General features: G+C 46.2%; 1 long non-coding RNA gene across 1 annotated transcript; it reads left to right on the forward strand.

Moving 5' to 3' along the window:
* Window positions 1–414: 414 nt before the first annotated feature.
* LOC132832984 (uncharacterized) lies at window positions 415–5,363 on the forward strand. Its single transcript, XR_009647004.1, has 3 exons — window positions 415–543; window positions 1,859–1,965; window positions 5,286–5,363. It is a non-coding gene; the product is annotated as an uncharacterized LOC132832984 (long non-coding RNA).
* Window positions 5,364–17,662: the final 12,299 nt, after the last annotated feature.

The raw sequence follows: 17,662 nt of genomic DNA on the forward strand, positions 1-17,662 counted from the left end.
TTACTATAAAGTTAGCTCAAAATATAATTAGACTCCCTCGCCATTGGCTGCTTTTAAAACTCATCTCCCACAAGCTGAATGGATACCAGCAAGTGCATTTGCAATAATTTCCTCTTCAGAATCTGTTGTACACCATGGCACCCCCTTAGAAACTAAACTGCTCCAGCCATTGGATTGACTCCATCACTGGGTGCCCGCTGTTGCTTTCGGAAGTGCATTCTGTCCTGGTTTCTTTTACAGTGAGACTGGGGACAGGTGACGGCAGTCTTCACAAAACTGAGGGAGTTGGGACCCTGAATGTTATGCCAAAGGCCTAGAGTGGGTGAAACAGAACTAGTTGGTGTGCCGTGACTTAGCAGCAGGAGATACCTTCTGATGGGGGGGTGGGTGTCAGTCTCGCAAAGTAGTGTTGTCAGTTCATCGCACCGGCAGAACGACAAATCCAATCTCCGATCAAAGACACCTTTTGTGATTGTGCAGTCGTCCCATGCGAGGTTACAATGAAAATCCAGCAAATGTGTCGTGCCCTCGTTGAGATGAAAGGTCAGCGAGCCGATGTTGTCCAAGCTGCCGGGTGCTGTAGCTCCTTTACGTTGTAACGGTGAGCCCTGGCAGGCGTGAAGGAGCCAGTACAGCAATGGTGCAAGTGCTGTGGTATTGGCAGCATCAGCTACCGTACACAGGGTGGCAATGGTTAGCACTGCTACCTCACAACGCCAGGGACCCGGGTTCAATTCCCGCCTCGGGCGACTGACTGTGTGGAGTTTGCACATTCTCCCCGTGCCTACATGGGTTTCCTCCGGGTGCTCCGGTTTCCTCCCACAGTCCAAAGGCCTGCAGGTCAGGTTAACTAGCCCATGCTAAATTACCCGTAGTGTTAGGTGTAGGGGAATGAGTCTGGGTGGGTTGCTCTTTGGACGGTCGGTGTGGACTTGTCGGGCCGAAGGGCCTGTTTCCACACTGTCGGGAATCTAATCTAAAAACTCCGGTGCACGTGAACCATCTCAGGGGAGGTCTGGCTCCCAAACTTGCGCCTGACGGCTCCTCTGCAGCAACCAACATACAATGCTGACTCTCACTCTCAGAGACGGAGTAAACTGTAGAATAGAAAAGCAACTTATGGTCACAAGTACCTTTACCAAAAACGTACAGTGAAAAGCGCCCATAACATGGGCCCCTGTGTCAACGACAGAAATCAGACATAAGAATAAAAAAGGTGAAAATTAAGGCAGATCATCCCAGATCAGTTTCAGTTCGGGAAAAGTCAATTCGGTCGGAAAAACTTAGAAGCTGCTGCTGATGGAGACCTCCGTGTCGCGGGACAAGGCAACCAAACCTGGAGGTGGCTACACACCCAGCCTTGGCCCAGGCTACCTTTGTTATTGGGTCGCCGTTCAGTGTAAACGGTGCTTCCCTTTTCTCTCGGGGGTCGGACGATGTCTCGGGGAAACGGCGCGGAAGTGTGTGCTCACTACCCTCTTGGTCTCCACGGGGAGTTGACAGTGGACGGCAGAAGTCGGTTTGTGCAGAGGATGGGGTTGGTCTCCAGCTCCCTCTGAAATACAGTGGGGAGCTGCAGACTCTGGCTATCCTCAGAATTTGGTGCCCGTTGGATTTGTCGTTCTAATCATTCGATGGACTGAGAACATTACTTGGCGAGACATCCCCGTCCACCTCCAAATATCAGAAAATATCTACTGCTGTTGAGCCCAAAGACCCAAGGTTTCACTCCAATATTCTAACCTGTCCTTATAGTCCCACAAAAGCAAAAGTCCTTGAGGATTGAATTTGAGAACTGATCCTTATCAATAATTGTCAAGCAACTAAAATGCTTAATTACCTTTAAATATTAACACAGAAATCCAGCCGAAGTAAAAGCAACAATGAATGAAGACGGTGAAGGTGAACCAATCAAAAACCGGGGGGCTGCAGGTGAAAATGCCGACGATGCAAAACCAGAGAATGGTAAGAATAAGTTAAGACAGAATGACAATAACAGATGGCATCCTCCTCATTCCTGATGAAGGGCTTTTGCCCGAAATGTTGGTTTTTCCCTGCTCCTCGGATGCTGCCTGACCTGCTGTGCTTTTCCAGCACCGCTCTAATCTTGACTCTGATCTCCAGCGTCTGCGGCCCCCACTTCTGCCATTCCATCCACCTGTCAACTTACACCATTTGACCCCGGGGTATCATGCCCATTTGATGTGTCCATGCCAATGAGCTTTGAATACCGGTTGTTGTCACAAGTTCCACCTTCCCACTGTGCTCTGGTTAAGTGATATCTTCAGAATTCCTTTCTTTTGTGCCTAACACAGGTGGAAAATCTCCTCGCTGCTTCCTCCATCTAATGTCTTGATCACTTTAAGGACTGCCCTTAGATCACCCTTCTCTGTCACTATTAGAATCATGGAGTTGTACTCGGAATCATAGAGATTTCCGAAATTAATCTCGTCCCATTTGCCAGCACCCGGCCCATATCCCTCCAAACCCTTCCTATTTATATACCCAGCCAGACGCCTTTTAAATGCTGTCATTGTACCAGCCACCACCACTTCCTCATACACGCACCACCCTTTGTGTGAAAACGTTGCCCCTTAAGTCCCTTCTAAATCTTTCCCCTCTCACCCTAAACCTATGCCTTCCCGTTTTGTACTCCTTTACCCTTGGAAAAGACCTTGCTTGTTCATCCTATCCACGTCCTGAGAGCAGAACCCAAGCCATTCCATTTTCCATGATTGTTAACGTCTTCAGTTCGAGATTCATCCATTCAAAACTTTCTAGTGTCTTCTCCTGTACATATTCAGTGTATTAGACTATTACACTGTGGCCTGACCCCGGTGCTTATCGGTTCTGTTCCTTGCGAAATTAACTGTGCTTACATTTTTAAGGTCTTGCAATCTGTGTTAAGTAGAAGATAGGAGCGGGAGTTGGGCATTCAACATGATCGTGGCTGCTCACTGAGCTCAATACTCTAATCCTACCCACACCCTCAACATCGCTTGACCCCGTCAGCAACAAAGGCTGTATAGAATCAGAGAATCATCAGTCTCTCCAGTGTGGAAGCAGGCCATTCGGCCCATCACATCCACACTGCCCCTCCAAAGAGCATCCCACCCAGCCCCCAGCCTCACCTTCCTCCCCTATTCCCCTAATCCTGTATTTCCCATTGCTAACCCAATTAGCTGCACACAATGGGCCTACCGACCTCCTGCTGGCAACCACACAATACTTTGGCCTCAACCACTTTCTGTGCCAGTGGTTCACCACTCACTGGGAGAAGAAGTTTCTCTGCATCTCAGTGCTAAAAGGTTAACCCCTTTTCCTTAGACTAGGACTTCTCCCACCATCAGGAATGACACCTGCATCTAACCTATTGGTTGGAGGGTTTGAGCTACAGGGAGAGGCTGGGGCTGTTTTCCCTGGAGCGTCGGAGGCTGAGGGGTGACCTGATAGAGGTTTATAAAATCATGAGGGGCATGGACAGGATAAATAGACAAAGTATTTTCCCAAGGATGGGGGAGCCCAGAACTAGAGGGAATAGGTTTAAGGTGAGAGGGGAAAGTTATAAAAGAGACCAAAGGGGCAACTTTTTCACACAGAGGGTGGTACGTGTATGGAATGAGCTGCCAGAGGATGTGGTGGAGGCTGGTACAATTGCAACATTTAAAAGGCACATGGATGGGTATATGAAAAGGAAGGGTTTGGAGGGATATGGGCCGGGTGCTGGCAGGTGGGACTAGATTGGGGTGGGATATCTAGTCGGCATGGACGGGTTGGACCGAAGGGTCTGTTTCCGTGCTGTCCATCTCTGTGACTCTACGACTTAATCTCTATACGTTTTACATCCCTTCATGTCCTTACTCAGTTTAGACTCTTAATTTCCATTGAATGTTGTTCCAATTGCTCAATTTAAGATGCACCAACTCACACTTTTCTACACTGGCAGCAACCATTTATAATCATGTTCTATAATGTTTTCTTATGTTTCGTCGATGTTCCTCAGTATTAATCACCGTAACCCCAAAACTAGTGTCAGACACAAGCTTTGAAATTTGACTTCAGTTTCCTGAGTCAAAATTGTAGCTCTACAGATGATTGACTTTTGAAATATGTCAGAAAAAGCAGAGTTACCCTATGGGTCAGACAGCACAGAACCAGACCCGTTCGTCCAACCAGTCCACACCCAAAATAAACTAGTCCCACCTGCCTGCGCTTGGCTCATATCCCTCCAAACCTTTCCTGTTCATGTAGACTCATGGAGTCATAAAGACGTACAGCACGGAAACATACTCTTCGGTCCAACTCGACCATGATGAGGGAGTAGAGGGTTAGACCAGATTTCCCAACCCAATTTGCACTCAGCCCAGACTTATCTGGGGCAGCACGGTGGCACAGTGGTTAGCACTGCTGCCTCACAGCGCCAGAGACTCGGGTTCAATTCCCGCTTCAGGCAATTGTCTGTGTGGAGTTTGCATGTTCTCCCAGTGTCTGTGTGGGTTTCCTCTGGGTGCTCCGGTTTCCTCCCACAGTCCAAAGATGTGCAGGTTAGGGTGGGTTGGCCATGCTAAATTGCCCGTAGTGTTAGGTGAAGGGGTAAATGTAGGAAAATAGGTCTGGGTGGGTTGCTCTTCGGAAGGTCGGTGTGGACTTGTTGGGCCGAAGGGCCTGTGTCCACACTGTAAGTAATCTAGTCTAAATGTCTTTTAAATGTACCCACATCCACCACCCCCTCAGGAAGTTCATTCCACATGCGAACCACCCTCTGTGTAGAACAATTGCCCCTCATGTCTCTTCCAAATGCCTCTCCTCTCACCTTACAACTATTCCCCCTCATTTTGAAACCCCCATCCTAGGGGAAGGGTAGCTACCATTAACTGGATCTGCACCCCTCATTATTTTGTGAACTTCTATAAGGTCAATTCTCAATGTCCATGTTCCAGTCAAAAGAAATCCCAGCTGCTCCTTATAAGTCAAGTTCAGTCTCGGTCCATCCTGGTAAATCCTTTCTGCACCTTCTCCAAGTTAATAATATCTCTCTGTACCAGGGCAAACAGAACTGTATGTATACTCCAAAAGTGGGCTCACAATGTCCTGTAGAGCCAGAACATGACAACTGGTGTACTGTGGTTCTGAATATGCAAATTGCAGGTGCTATTGTGCATCAGTCCCGGTTAACTTCCATGTTAGCTGCCTTTGTTCATCACAGGTATCAGGGAGAGTACACAATCACAGATCTTAACTTGCAGGATGTGACACGCTAATAATGCAATGCATCTCTCCTGCAGCAATGTCACCTAGCAGACAAACAGCCTCAGTGACCTCTGACAACGCAGAGGTGGAGGGAAACAATCAAAACATCGTGGGACATGGAGATAATCAGCCAGAAATGGAAGGTAGAGATAAAATCATAAAGCATAAGAAATAGGAGCAGGAATGGAGAGGATCATTCAGCCCATTAGGGCTGGTCCACCTTTTAACAGGATTGTACCTGATCTGATTTTGGTCTTAATTGTACATTCCTACCTGTCCTCTCTAATCCTCTATTCCCTTATCAATCAAAATTCTAACGTTCTGTTCTAACGTAGACTCAAATATAGTCAATGACCTTTCCTTCACTGCTCTCTGTGGAAGAGAATTAGAGACTAATGACCCTCTAGGAGAAGGAATACATCCTCATCTTCACTTCAATGCTGGGGAGGAGGGGGAGGCGAAGAGAGTCACTATTTTAAAACGGTTGGTCCCTTCTTCTAGTTTGTGCTCCTCATGAGGGAAAACCATTTACTCTGTAAAGCCCACTCAGGAGCTCCATCCTTAAGTTAGCATGTTCTCCCCGTGTCTGCATGGGTTTCCTCCGGGTGCTCCGGTTTCCTCCCACAGTCCAAAGATGTGCGGGTCAGGTGAATTGGCCATGCTAAGTTGCCCGTAGTGTTAGGTATGAGGTAAATGTAGGGGTATGGGTGGGTTGCGCTTCAGCGGGTCGGTGTGGATTTGTTGGGCCGAAGGGCCTGTTTCCGCACTGTAAGTAATCTAATCTTAAGGGTCTGGTCTATCTGGGCCCACTTCCAGCAGCCTTGCCTCCCCTCGCTATCTCCAATCCCCAGGACGAACAGCTCCTCATCCATTCTGTCTGATCTGCTTACAGGGGCAGACTTTTCTCTGACGGAATTTTATGAGCATTTTGGAGTCTTTCAGGGAGAGTTTACCCACCTCCTCCGTGTATTTTGAGCAGTGGTTAAAAAACGTGCCCAGATCCAACTGTATCTCAGAGTTCTGCAGTCTCTCTCCATTGAAATGACATTCTGCTGTCGTTTCGTTCCTGCCAAAGGGGATGATTCTACGTTTTGTCAAATCGTCATCCTACATAATCAAATTATTTGCCATTCACTTAACCTGTCCATCTCCCTCCTGAGATTCTTTACCTCCTCCTCACAACCTCCTGCCCATGGATGCATCAGCTTGAAATTTCTCTACAAGACAGATGACCTCTTTGTTCATGTATTTGATCACCTGATTGTTTCATTTATACTTATGAGGTAAAGCAAACGCTTCACAGCTAATGCACTACCCGTGAATTCTCCTCACGGATGCAACGTGGTTCTAGCTATACAATTTGCAGATGTTATTGCACACCACTCCCACAGGTCAACTTTCTTCTCTTGCTATGGATAGTAAGGAGAGTTTGTAAACTCAAACCTTGATTTCCAGGATGTAACATGCTAATAATGCCATACATGCTCCCTGCAGCAATGTCACCTAGCAGACAAACAGCCTCAGTGACCTCTGACAACGCAGAGGTGGAGGGAAACAATCAAAACATCGTGGGACATGGAGATAATCAGCCAGAAATGGAAGGTAGAGATAAAATTATAAAATCAAAGGAAATAGGAGCAGGAGCAGAGAGGATCATTCAGCCCATTAGGGCTGGTCCACCTTTTAATAGGATTGTACCTGATCTGATTTTGGTCTTAACTGTACATTGCTGCCTGTTCCCTACAACTACCAATTCCCTCACCAATATAACTCAGCCTCGAAAGACACTGCCTCCACTTTGGATGAGAATTCCAAAGTCTAACTACACACAGAGAAGGAATTCATTTTCATCCTCACTTAAATGTTGTGGGGGGTCACTATTTTAAACCAATGGTCCCTTGTCCTAATTCTTTCTCGCCATGAGGGAGAACATCCCACCATTTAACCATGCAAAACCCACCCAGGTCTTTCTATGTTTCAATAAGATCACTTATCACTCCCCCTCGGCAGCTCCTCACTCCCCCTCGGCAGCTCCACTCTCCTCTTGATATCCCCAATGCTTGGAAGCCTCACTGTCCAACTGGATCCCCAGCCTGGGACACCCGAGATGACAGCCATAGTCCCCAGGCCCCAGTCTTCCCAGCCTTACTTCTCATCCCGAACCCAGTCTACTGCCCCCTCCGGCCTTACAGGTCTAATTGTCTTCATTGGTGCCTCCCCACAGCCTCCGAAGCCCTGGAGGAACAGCCCCTCATCAATTCTGTCCCATCTGTTTCCTGGGCAACATTTCTCTGGTTGTTCATGTGCCATGATAAAATGTTATGGGTATTTTGAGACCATCCAGAGAGAATTCTACCCAACTGCACCATGTACTTTGAGCATTCGTAAGAGCACACCGAGGGCCATCGTTAGCACAGAGTTCTGCAGTCTGGAATAACAAATATCCTGTTGCTATGTTCTTCCCACCATAGTGGACCACCTGATGCTTTCTCCAACTGCAAAATGTTTGCCGCTCACTTAACCTGTCCATCTCCCTCCTGAGACGTTTTGCACCCTCTTCGCAAATTGTTATCCCGTCCATTATTGGGTCAGCTTGCAATTTTTCTACAATACAGTTGGTCCCTTCCTCAAAGACAGTGTTCACCTGATCATTCGATAACTTTTAAGTAATTCTCATTTATTTTTATCAAGGAAAGGAAGTGGCTCACAGCTAATTGCATTACTCTTGAACTATACTCACTGATGCAATGCAGTTTTAACTGTGCAATTTACAGATGGTATTGCACATCATTCCTACGTGTCAACTTTCTTCACTTGCTATGGATATTAGGAGGAACACACAATCCTAAATCTTAAATTCCAGGATGTGACACGCTAATAGTGCCATATATTTTTCCTGCAGTGATGTCACCGAATAAAATCACAGCCTCAGTGACCTCTGACAACACAGAGATGGAGGGAAACAATGAAAACGTCGAGAAACATGGAGATAATCAGCCAGAAATGGAAGGTATAAATAAAGTAATAAAATCATTAGATATAAGATCAGGAGCAGAGAAAACCATTGGCCCATTAGGACTGGTCCACCTCTTAACAGGATTGTACCTGATCTGATTTTGGTCTTAACTGTACATTTCTGCCTGTTCCCTACAACTACCAATTCCCTCACCAGTCTAACTCAGCCTCGAAAGACACTGCCTCCACTTTGGATGAGAATTCCAAAGTTGAAATACACACAGAGAAGGAATTCATTTTCATCCTCACTTAAATTTGGGAGGGGCAGGGGTCACTATTTTAAACCAATGGTCCATGTCCTAATTCTTTCTCGCCATGAGGGAGAACATCCCACCATCTAACCATGCAAAACCCACCCAAGTCTTTCTTTGTTTCAACAAGATCACTTATCATTCTGATCTCCTGCTCAACCGTTCCTCATAGGACAACCACTTCATTTGAGGAATTAACTTTAGTAAACGTCCTCTGAAAACGATTTCAATGTAAATACACGGGCCTTAGGTTAGCAAAGTCACAACAGTGTACGGCTGCCTGGATCCGGTTTCACCAATGTCCTGTACAAGATTTCACTCCTTTTATTTCCCCTAATGTGGAGATGTCGGAATTGGACTGGGGTGGACAAAGGTCAAAAATCAAACAACACCAGGTTAGAGTCCAACAGGTTGATTTGAAACTGCAAGGTTCCAAATTGCAGGCTTGATGAAGGAGCAGCTCTGGGAATGCTTGCAATTTCAAATAAACCTGTTGGACTATAACCTGACGTCACTCCACTTTTTGACCTTATTTACTCTAAGTTGGAACAAGATTTCACTTCCTCAATATTACTTGCAATGAAGGCAAATATTTTAGATCCTTTCCTCACTGCTTGGCTGTACCTGCTTGCTAAGGCACTGTGATTCATCTCCAAGTATAGGTTTAAATACTTTTCACGGGTTTCACTTGAGACTTGCATGACAGCTGCTTTTTCTGATTTTTGGGGGTCTTTTTTTTTGTTTTCAGGTGAGTTTTTTTCATCAGTCCCAATCTTTATTAGGCAGTGCAACAATGTGGTAACATTATCATCAATATTGATGTTAACGTGCAGGGTATTTACATGCAGACTGACGCAGAATCAGAGTTAGAAGAATTCAGCAACATCGGTAATAATCATCACCGTTCTATTAGCCTAAGCCACAACACACACAAGGAAAGCATCAATTTTGCAGACACTATAGTATTCAAACAGGCAATAGTATTTCATAGGTACAAGAAAGACATTGTTGCCAACAATGTGGTACTAATTAGGAACCCAATGTGTACTTCAGTGCACAAAAAGCAACACCATAAACACACATTTTCCACAGACGAGAGAGGTCACAGATAAACAGTTATATGGGGTTTTTTGTCCCAATCACACCACATTCAAGTAACTTATGGTTTGTGAGACACTTTGACATGTCATAATACAGAATTCAATCTTTATGGAATCAAACCTTTCAATGTTATATTATCCAATTCACACAATGGGCTCAATGCAATCACCTCTCAGGAGACAACAGGCTGCGTTGTTGAAATTGCTCTCTCGTAGACCCGCCCTCCCCTCCAGCTCGTCAATCCACTTTGCTGAGGTTTGTAAACCTTTCCCCTCTTTGCAGCCTCTCGTCACACGTTAGAGCTCCTCACTCCCCCTCTGCAGCTCCTCACTCCCCCTCTGCAGCTCCTCTCTCCTCTTGATATCCCCAATGCTTGGAAGCCTCACTGCCCAACTGGATCCCCAGCCTGGGACACCCGAGATGACAGCCATAGTCCCCAGGCCCCAGTCTTCCCAGCCTTACTTCTCATCCCGAACCCAGTCTACTGCCCCCTCCGGCCTTACAGGTCTAATTGTCTTCATTGGTGCCTCCCCACAGCCTCCGAAGCCCTGAAGGAACAGCCCCTCATCAATTCTGCCCCATCTGTTTCCTGGGCAACTTTTCTCTGCTTGTTCATGTGCCATGATAAAATGTTATGGGTATTTTGAGACCATCCAGAGAGAATTCTACCCGACTGCACCATGTACTTTGAGCATTCGTAAGAGCACACCGAGGGCCATCGTTAGCACAGAGCTCTGCAGTCTGGAATAACAAATATCCTGTTGCTATGTTCTTCCCACCATAGTGGACCACCTGATGCCTTCTCCAACTGCAAAATGTTTGCCGCTCACTTAACCTGTCCATCTCCCTCCTGAGACGTTTTGCACCCTCTTCGCAAATTGTTATCCCACCCATTATTGTGTCAGCTTGCAATTGTTCTACAATACAGTTGGTCCCTTCCTCAAAGACAGTGTTCACCTGATCATTCGATAACTTTTAAGTAATTCTCAATTATTTTTATCAAGGAAAGGAAGTGGCTCACAGCTAATGCATTACTCTTGAACTATACTCACTGATGCAATGCAGTTTTAACTATGCAATTTACAGATGTTATTGCACATCATTCCTACGTGTCAACTTTCTTCACTTGCTATGGATATTAGGAGGAACACACAATCCTAAATCTTAAATTCCAGGATGTGACACGCTAACAGTGCCATATATTTTTCCTGCAGTGATGTCACCGAATAAAATCACAGCCTCAGTGACCTCTGACAACACAGAGACGGAGGGAAACAATGAAAACATCGAGGAACATGGAGATAATCAGCCAGAAATGGAAGGTATAAATAAAGTAATAAAATCATTAGAAATAAGATCAGGAGCAGAGAAAACCATTGGCCCATTAGGGCTGGTCCACCTTTTCATAGGATTGTACCTGATCTGATTTTGGTCTTAACTGTACATTTCTGCCTGTTCCCTACAACTACCAATTCCCTCACCAGTCTAACTCAGCCTCGAAAGACACTGCCTCCACTTTGGATGAGAATTCCAAAGTTGAAATACACACAGAGAAGGAATTCATTTTCATCCTCACTTAAATGTTGGGGGGTGAGCAGGGGTCACTATTTTAAACCAATGGTCCCTTGTCCTAATTCTTTCTCGCCATGAGTGAGAACATCCCACCATCTAACCATGCAAAACCCACCCAAGTCTTTCTACGTTTCAATAAGATCACTTATCATTCTGATCTCCTGCTCAACCGTTCCTCAAAGGACAACCACTTCATTTGAGGAATTAACTTTAGTAAACGTCGTTTGAAAACTATTTCAATGTAAGGACACGGGCCTTAGGTTAGCAATGTCACAACAGTGTACGGCTGCCTGGATACGGTTTCACCAATGTCCTGTACAAGATTTCACTCCTTTTATTTCCCCTAATGTGGAGATGTCGGAATTGGACTGGGGTGGACAAAGGCCAAAAATCAAACAACACCAGGTTAGAGTCCAACAAGTTGATTTGAAACTGCAAGATTCCAAATTGCAGGCTTGATGAAGGAGCAGCTCTGGGAATGCTTGCAATTTCAAATAAACCTGTTGGACTATAACCTGACGTCACTCCACTTTTTGACTTTTTTTGCTCTAAGTTGGAACAAGATTTCACTACCTCAATGCTACTTGCAATGAAGGCAAATATTTTAGATCCTTTCCTCACTGCTTGGCTGTATCTGCTTGCTAAGGCACTGTGATTCATCTCCAAACATACGTTTAAATACTTTTCACGGGTTTCACTTGAGACTGGCTTGACAGCTGCTTTTTCTGATTTTTGGAGGTTTCTTTGTTTTCAGGTGAGTTTTTTTTTATCAGTCCCAATCTTTATTCGGCAGTGCAACAATGTGGTAACATTATCATCAATATTGGCGTTAACGTGCAGGGTATTTACATGCAGACTGACGCAGAATCAGAGTTAGAAGAATTCAGCAACATCGGTAATAATCATCACCGTTCTATTAGCCTAAGCCACAACACACACAAGGAAAGCATCAATTTTGCAGACACTATAGTATTCAAACAGGCAATAGTATTTCATAGGTACAAGAAAGACATCGTTGCCAACAATGTGGTACTAATTAGGAAACCAATGTGTACTTCAGTGCACAAAAAACCAACACCATAAACACACATTTTCCACAGACGAGAGAGGTCACAGATAAACAGTTATATGGGTTTTTTTGTCCCAATCACACCACATTCAAGTAACTTATGGTTTGTGAGACACTTTGACATGTCATAATACAGAATTCAATCTTTATGAAATCAAACCTTTCAATGTTATATTATCCAATTCACACAATGGACTCAATGCAATCAGCTCTCAGGAGACAACAGGCTGCGTTGTTGAAATTGCTCTCTCGCAGACCCGCCCACCCCTCCAGCTCGTCAATCCACTTTGCTGAGGTTTGTAAACCTTTCCCCTCTTTGCAGCGTCTCGTCACACGTTAGAGCTGCTCACTCCCCCTCTGCAGCTCCTCACTCCCCCTCTGCAGCTCCGCGCTCCCCCGCTGCAGCTCCGCGCTCCCCCGCTGCAGCTCCTCGCTCCTCTTGATATCCCCAACGCTTGGAAGCCTCACTGCCCAACTGGAGCCCCACCCTGGGACACCCGAGATGACAGCCATAGTCCCCAGGCCCCAGTCTTCCCAGCCTTACTTCTCATCCCGAACCCAGTCTACTGCCCCCTCCGGCCTTACAGGTCTAATTGACTTCATTGGTGCCTCCCCACAGCCTCCGAAGCCCTGAAGGAACAGCCCCTCATCAATTCTGCCCCATCTGTTTCCTGGGCAACTTTTCTCTGCTTGTTCATGTGCCATGATAACATGTGATGGGTATTTTGAGACCATCCAGAGAGAAATTTACCCGACTGCACCATGTGTACTCGTAAGAGCACACCGAGGGCCATCGTTAGCACAGAGTTCTGCAGTCTGGAATAACAAATATCCTGTTGCTATGTTCTTCCCACCATAGTGGACCACCTGATGCCTTCTCCAACTGCAAAATGTTTGCCGCTCACTTAACCTGTCCATCTCCCTCCTGAGACGTTTTGCACCCTCTTCGCAAATTCTTATCCCACCCATTATTGGGTCAGCTTGCAGTTTTTCTACAATACAGTTGGTCCCTTCCTCAAAGACAGTGTTCCCCTGATCATTCGATAACTTTTAAGTAATTCTCATTTATTTTTATCAAGGAAAGGAAGTGGCTCACAGCTAATTGCATTACTCTTGAACTATACTCACTGATGCAATGCAGTTTCAACTGTGCAATTTACAGATGTTATTGCACATCATTCCTACGTGTCAACTTTCTTCACTTGCTATGGATATTAGGAGGAACACACAATCCTAAATCTTAAATTCCAGGATGTGACACGCTAACAGTGCCATATATTTTTCCTGCAGTGATGTCACCGAATAAAATCACAGCCTCAGTGACCTCTGACAACACAGAGATGGAGGGAAACAATGAAAACGTCGAGGAACATGGAGATAATCAGCCAGAAATGGAAGGTATAAATAAAGTAATAAAATCATTAGAAATAAGATCAGGAGCAGAGAAAACCATTGGCCCATTAGGGCTGGTCCACCTTTTCATAGGATTGTACCTGATCTGATTTTGGCGTTAACTGTACATTTCTGCCTGTTCCCTACAACTACCAATTCCCTCACCAGTCTAACTCAGCCTCGAAAGACACTGCCTCCACTTTGGATGAGAATTCCAAAGTCTAAATACACACAGAGAAGGAATTCATTTTCATCCTCACTTAAATGTTGGGGGGTGAGCAGGGGTCACTATTTTAAACCAATGGTCCCTTGTCCTAATTCTTTCTCGCCATGAGGGAGAACATCCCACCATCTAACCATGCAAAACCCACCCAAGTCTTTCTACGTTTCAATAAGATCACTTATCATTCTGATCTCCTGGTCAACTGTTCCTCATAGGAGAACCACTTCATTTGAGGAATTAACTTTAGTAAACATCCTCTGAAAACGATTTCAATGTAAGTACACGGGCCTTAGGTTAGCAATGTCACAAGTGTACGGCTGCCTGGATCCGGTTTCACCAATGTCCTGTACAAGATTTCACTCCTTTTATTTCCCCTAATGTGGAGATGTCGGAATTGGACTGGGGTGGACAAAGGTCAAAAATCAAACAACACCAGGTTAGAGTCCAACAGGTTGATTTGAAACTGCAAGATTCCAAATTGCAGGCTTGATGAAGGAGCAGCTCTGGGAATGCTTGCAATTTCAAATAGACCTGTTGGACTATAACCTGACGTCACTCCACTTTTTGACTTTTTTTGCTCTAAGTTGGAACAAGATTTCACTTCCTCAATATTGCTTGCAATGAAGGCCAACATTTTAGATCCTTTCCTCACTGCTTGGCTGTATCTGCTTGCTAAGGCACTGTGATTCATCTCCAAGCATAGGTTTAAATAATTTTCACGGGTTTCCCTTGAGACTTGCTTGACAGCTGCTTTTTCTGATTTTTGGGGGTCTTTTTTTTTGTTTTCAGGCGAGTTTTTTTCATCAGTCCCAATCTTTATTAGGCAGTGCAACAACGAGGTCACATTATCATCAATATTGGCGTTAACGTGCAGGGTATTTACATGCAGACTGACGCAGAATCAGAGTTAGAAGAATTCAGCAACATTGGTAATAATCATCACCGTTCTATTAGCCTAAGCCACAACACACACAAGGAAAGCATCAATTTTGCAGACACTATAGTCTTCAAATAGGCAATAGTATTTCATAAGTACAAGAAAGACATTGTAGTTAACAATGTGGTACTAATTAGGAACCCAATGTGTACTTCAGTGCACAAAAAGCCAACACCATAAACACACGTTTTCCACAGACGAGAGAGGTCACAGATAAACAGTTATATGGTTTTGTTTTGTTTTGCCATGTCATAATACAGAATTCAATCTTTATGAAATCAAACCTTTCAATGTTATATTATCCAATTCACACAATGGGCTCAATGCAATCACCTCTCAGGAGACAACAGGCTGCGTTGTTGAAATTGCTCTCTCGCAGACCCGCCCTCCCCTCCAGCTCGTCAATCCACTTTGCTGAGGTTTGCAAACCTTTCCCCTCTTTGCAGCGTCTCGTCACACGTTAAGAGTTCCTCACTCCCCCTCTGCAGCACCGCACGCTCCCGCTGCAGCTCGTCGCTCCACCTCTGCAGCTCCTCACTCCCCCGCTGCAGCTCCTCTCTCCCCCTCGGCAGCTCCTCTCTCCCCCGCTGCAGCTCCTCTCTCCCCCGCTGCAGCTCCTCACTCCCCCGCTGCAGCTCCTCTCCCCCCCTCGGCAGCTCCTCACTCCCCCGCTGCAGCTCCTCTCTCCCCCTCGGCAGCTCCTCTCTCCCCCTCGGCAGCTCCTCTCTCCCCCGCTGCAGCTCCTCACTCCCCCTCGGCAGCTCCTCACTCCCCCTCTGCAGCTCCTCACTCCCCCGCTGCAGCTCCTCACTCCCCCGCTGCAGCTCCTCACTCCCCCGCTGCAGCTCCTCACTCCCCCGCTGCAGCTCCTCTCTCCCCCTCGGCAGCTCCTCACTCCCCCGCTGCAGCTCCTCACTGCCCCTCTGCAGCTCCTCACTCCCCCGCTGCAGCTCCTCTCTCCCCCTCGGCAGCTCCTCACTCCCCCTCGGCAGCTCCTCACTCCCCCGCTGCAGCTCCTCACTCCCCCGCTGCAGCTCCTCACTCCCCCGCTGCAGCTCCTCTCTCCCCCTCTGCAGCTCCTCTCTCCTCTTGATATCCCCAATGTTTGGAAGCCTCACTGCCCAACTGGATCCCCAGCCTGGGACACCCGAGATGACAGTCATAGTCCCCAGGCCCCAGTCTTCCCAGCCTTACTTCTCATCCCGAACCCAGTCTACTGCCCCCTCTGGCCTTACAGGTCTAATTGTCTTCATTGGTGCCTCCCCACAGCCTCCGAAGCCCTGGAGGAACAGCCCCTCATCAATTCTGTCCCATCTGTTTCCTGGGCATCTTTTCTCTGCTTGTTCATGTGCCATGATAAAATGTTATGGGTATTTTGATACCATCCAGAGAGAGTTTTACCCGACTGCACCATGTACTTTGAGCATTCGTAAGAGCACACCGAGGGCCATCGTTAGCACAGAGCTCTGCAGCCTGGAATAACAAATATCCTGTTGCTATGTTCTTCCCACCATAGTGGACCACCTGATGCCTTCTCCAACTGCAAAATGTTTGCCGCTCACTTAACCTGTCCATCTCCCTCCTGAGACGTTTTGCACCCTCTTCGCAAATTGTTATCCTGCCCATTATTGGGTCAGCTTGCAATTGTTCTACAATACAGTTGGTCCCTTCCTCAAAGACAGTGTTCACCTGATCATTCGACAACTTTTAAGTAATTCTCAATTATTTTTATCAAGGAAAGGAAGTGGCTCACAGCTAATGCATTACTCTTGAACTATACTCACTGATGCAATGCAGTTTTAACTATGCAATTTACAGATGTTATTGCACATCATTCCTACGTGTCAACTTTCTTCACTTGCTATGGATATTAGGAGAAACGCACAATCCTAAATCTTAAATTCCAGGATGTGACACGCTAACAGTGCTATACATTTTTCCTGCAGTGATGTCACCGAATAAAATCACAGCCTCAGTGACCTCTGACAACACAGAGATGGAGGGAAACAATGAAAACATCGAGGAACATGGAGATATTCAGCCAGAAATGGAAGGTATAAATAAAGTAATAAAACCATTAGAAATAAGATCAGGAGCAGAGAAAACATTGGCCCATTAGGGCTGGTCCACCTCTTAACAGGATTGTACCTGATCTGATTTTGGTCTTAACTGTACAGTCCTACCTGTCCTCTCTAACCCCTCAACAATCAAACATCTGTCCAACTCAGCCACGAATATATTCAATGACCCTTCCTCCACTGCTCTCTGTGGAGGGGAATTCCCAAGACTAACGACCCTCTGGGAGAAGGAATACATCCTCATCTTCACTTAAACATGGGGTGAGTGGGTGCCGCCATTTTAAAACGATGTTCCCTTGTCCTAGTTTGTGCTTCCCATGAGGGAAGACACCCTACAAAGCCCACTCAGGAACTGCAGCCTCAGGGGTCTGGCTCTATCTGGGTCCATGTCCATCAGCCCTGGCCCCCCGCCCCAGCCTCTGACCTCGCTCCCTCCGATACCCTGGAGCAACAGCTCCTCGTCGATTCTGTCCAATCTGCTTCCAGCTGCCATGACACACTTTTACGGGTATTTTGGAGTCTTTCAGAGAGATTAGTCTCCCTCTCTCTCCATGTATTTTCGGTGTTGGAGAAAACACAGCCCAAATCCATCTCTTCCAGAGATCTGCAGTATCCCTCCACCACAAAAATATCCTGCTGCTGTTCTCTCTTGCCAAAGGGGAAGACCTTATACTTCCTCACATTATCCTCCATCTGCAAAATGTCTGCCACTCACTTGACCTGCCCATGTTCCTTCTGAGATTCTTGATATCCTCCACAGCCTCCTGCTCTTTG

This window comes from Hemiscyllium ocellatum, chromosome 35 (genome assembly GCF_020745735.1).
Source record: "Hemiscyllium ocellatum isolate sHemOce1 chromosome 35, sHemOce1.pat.X.cur, whole genome shotgun sequence".
NCBI classification, from domain to species: domain Eukaryota; kingdom Metazoa; phylum Chordata; class Chondrichthyes; order Orectolobiformes; family Hemiscylliidae; genus Hemiscyllium; species Hemiscyllium ocellatum.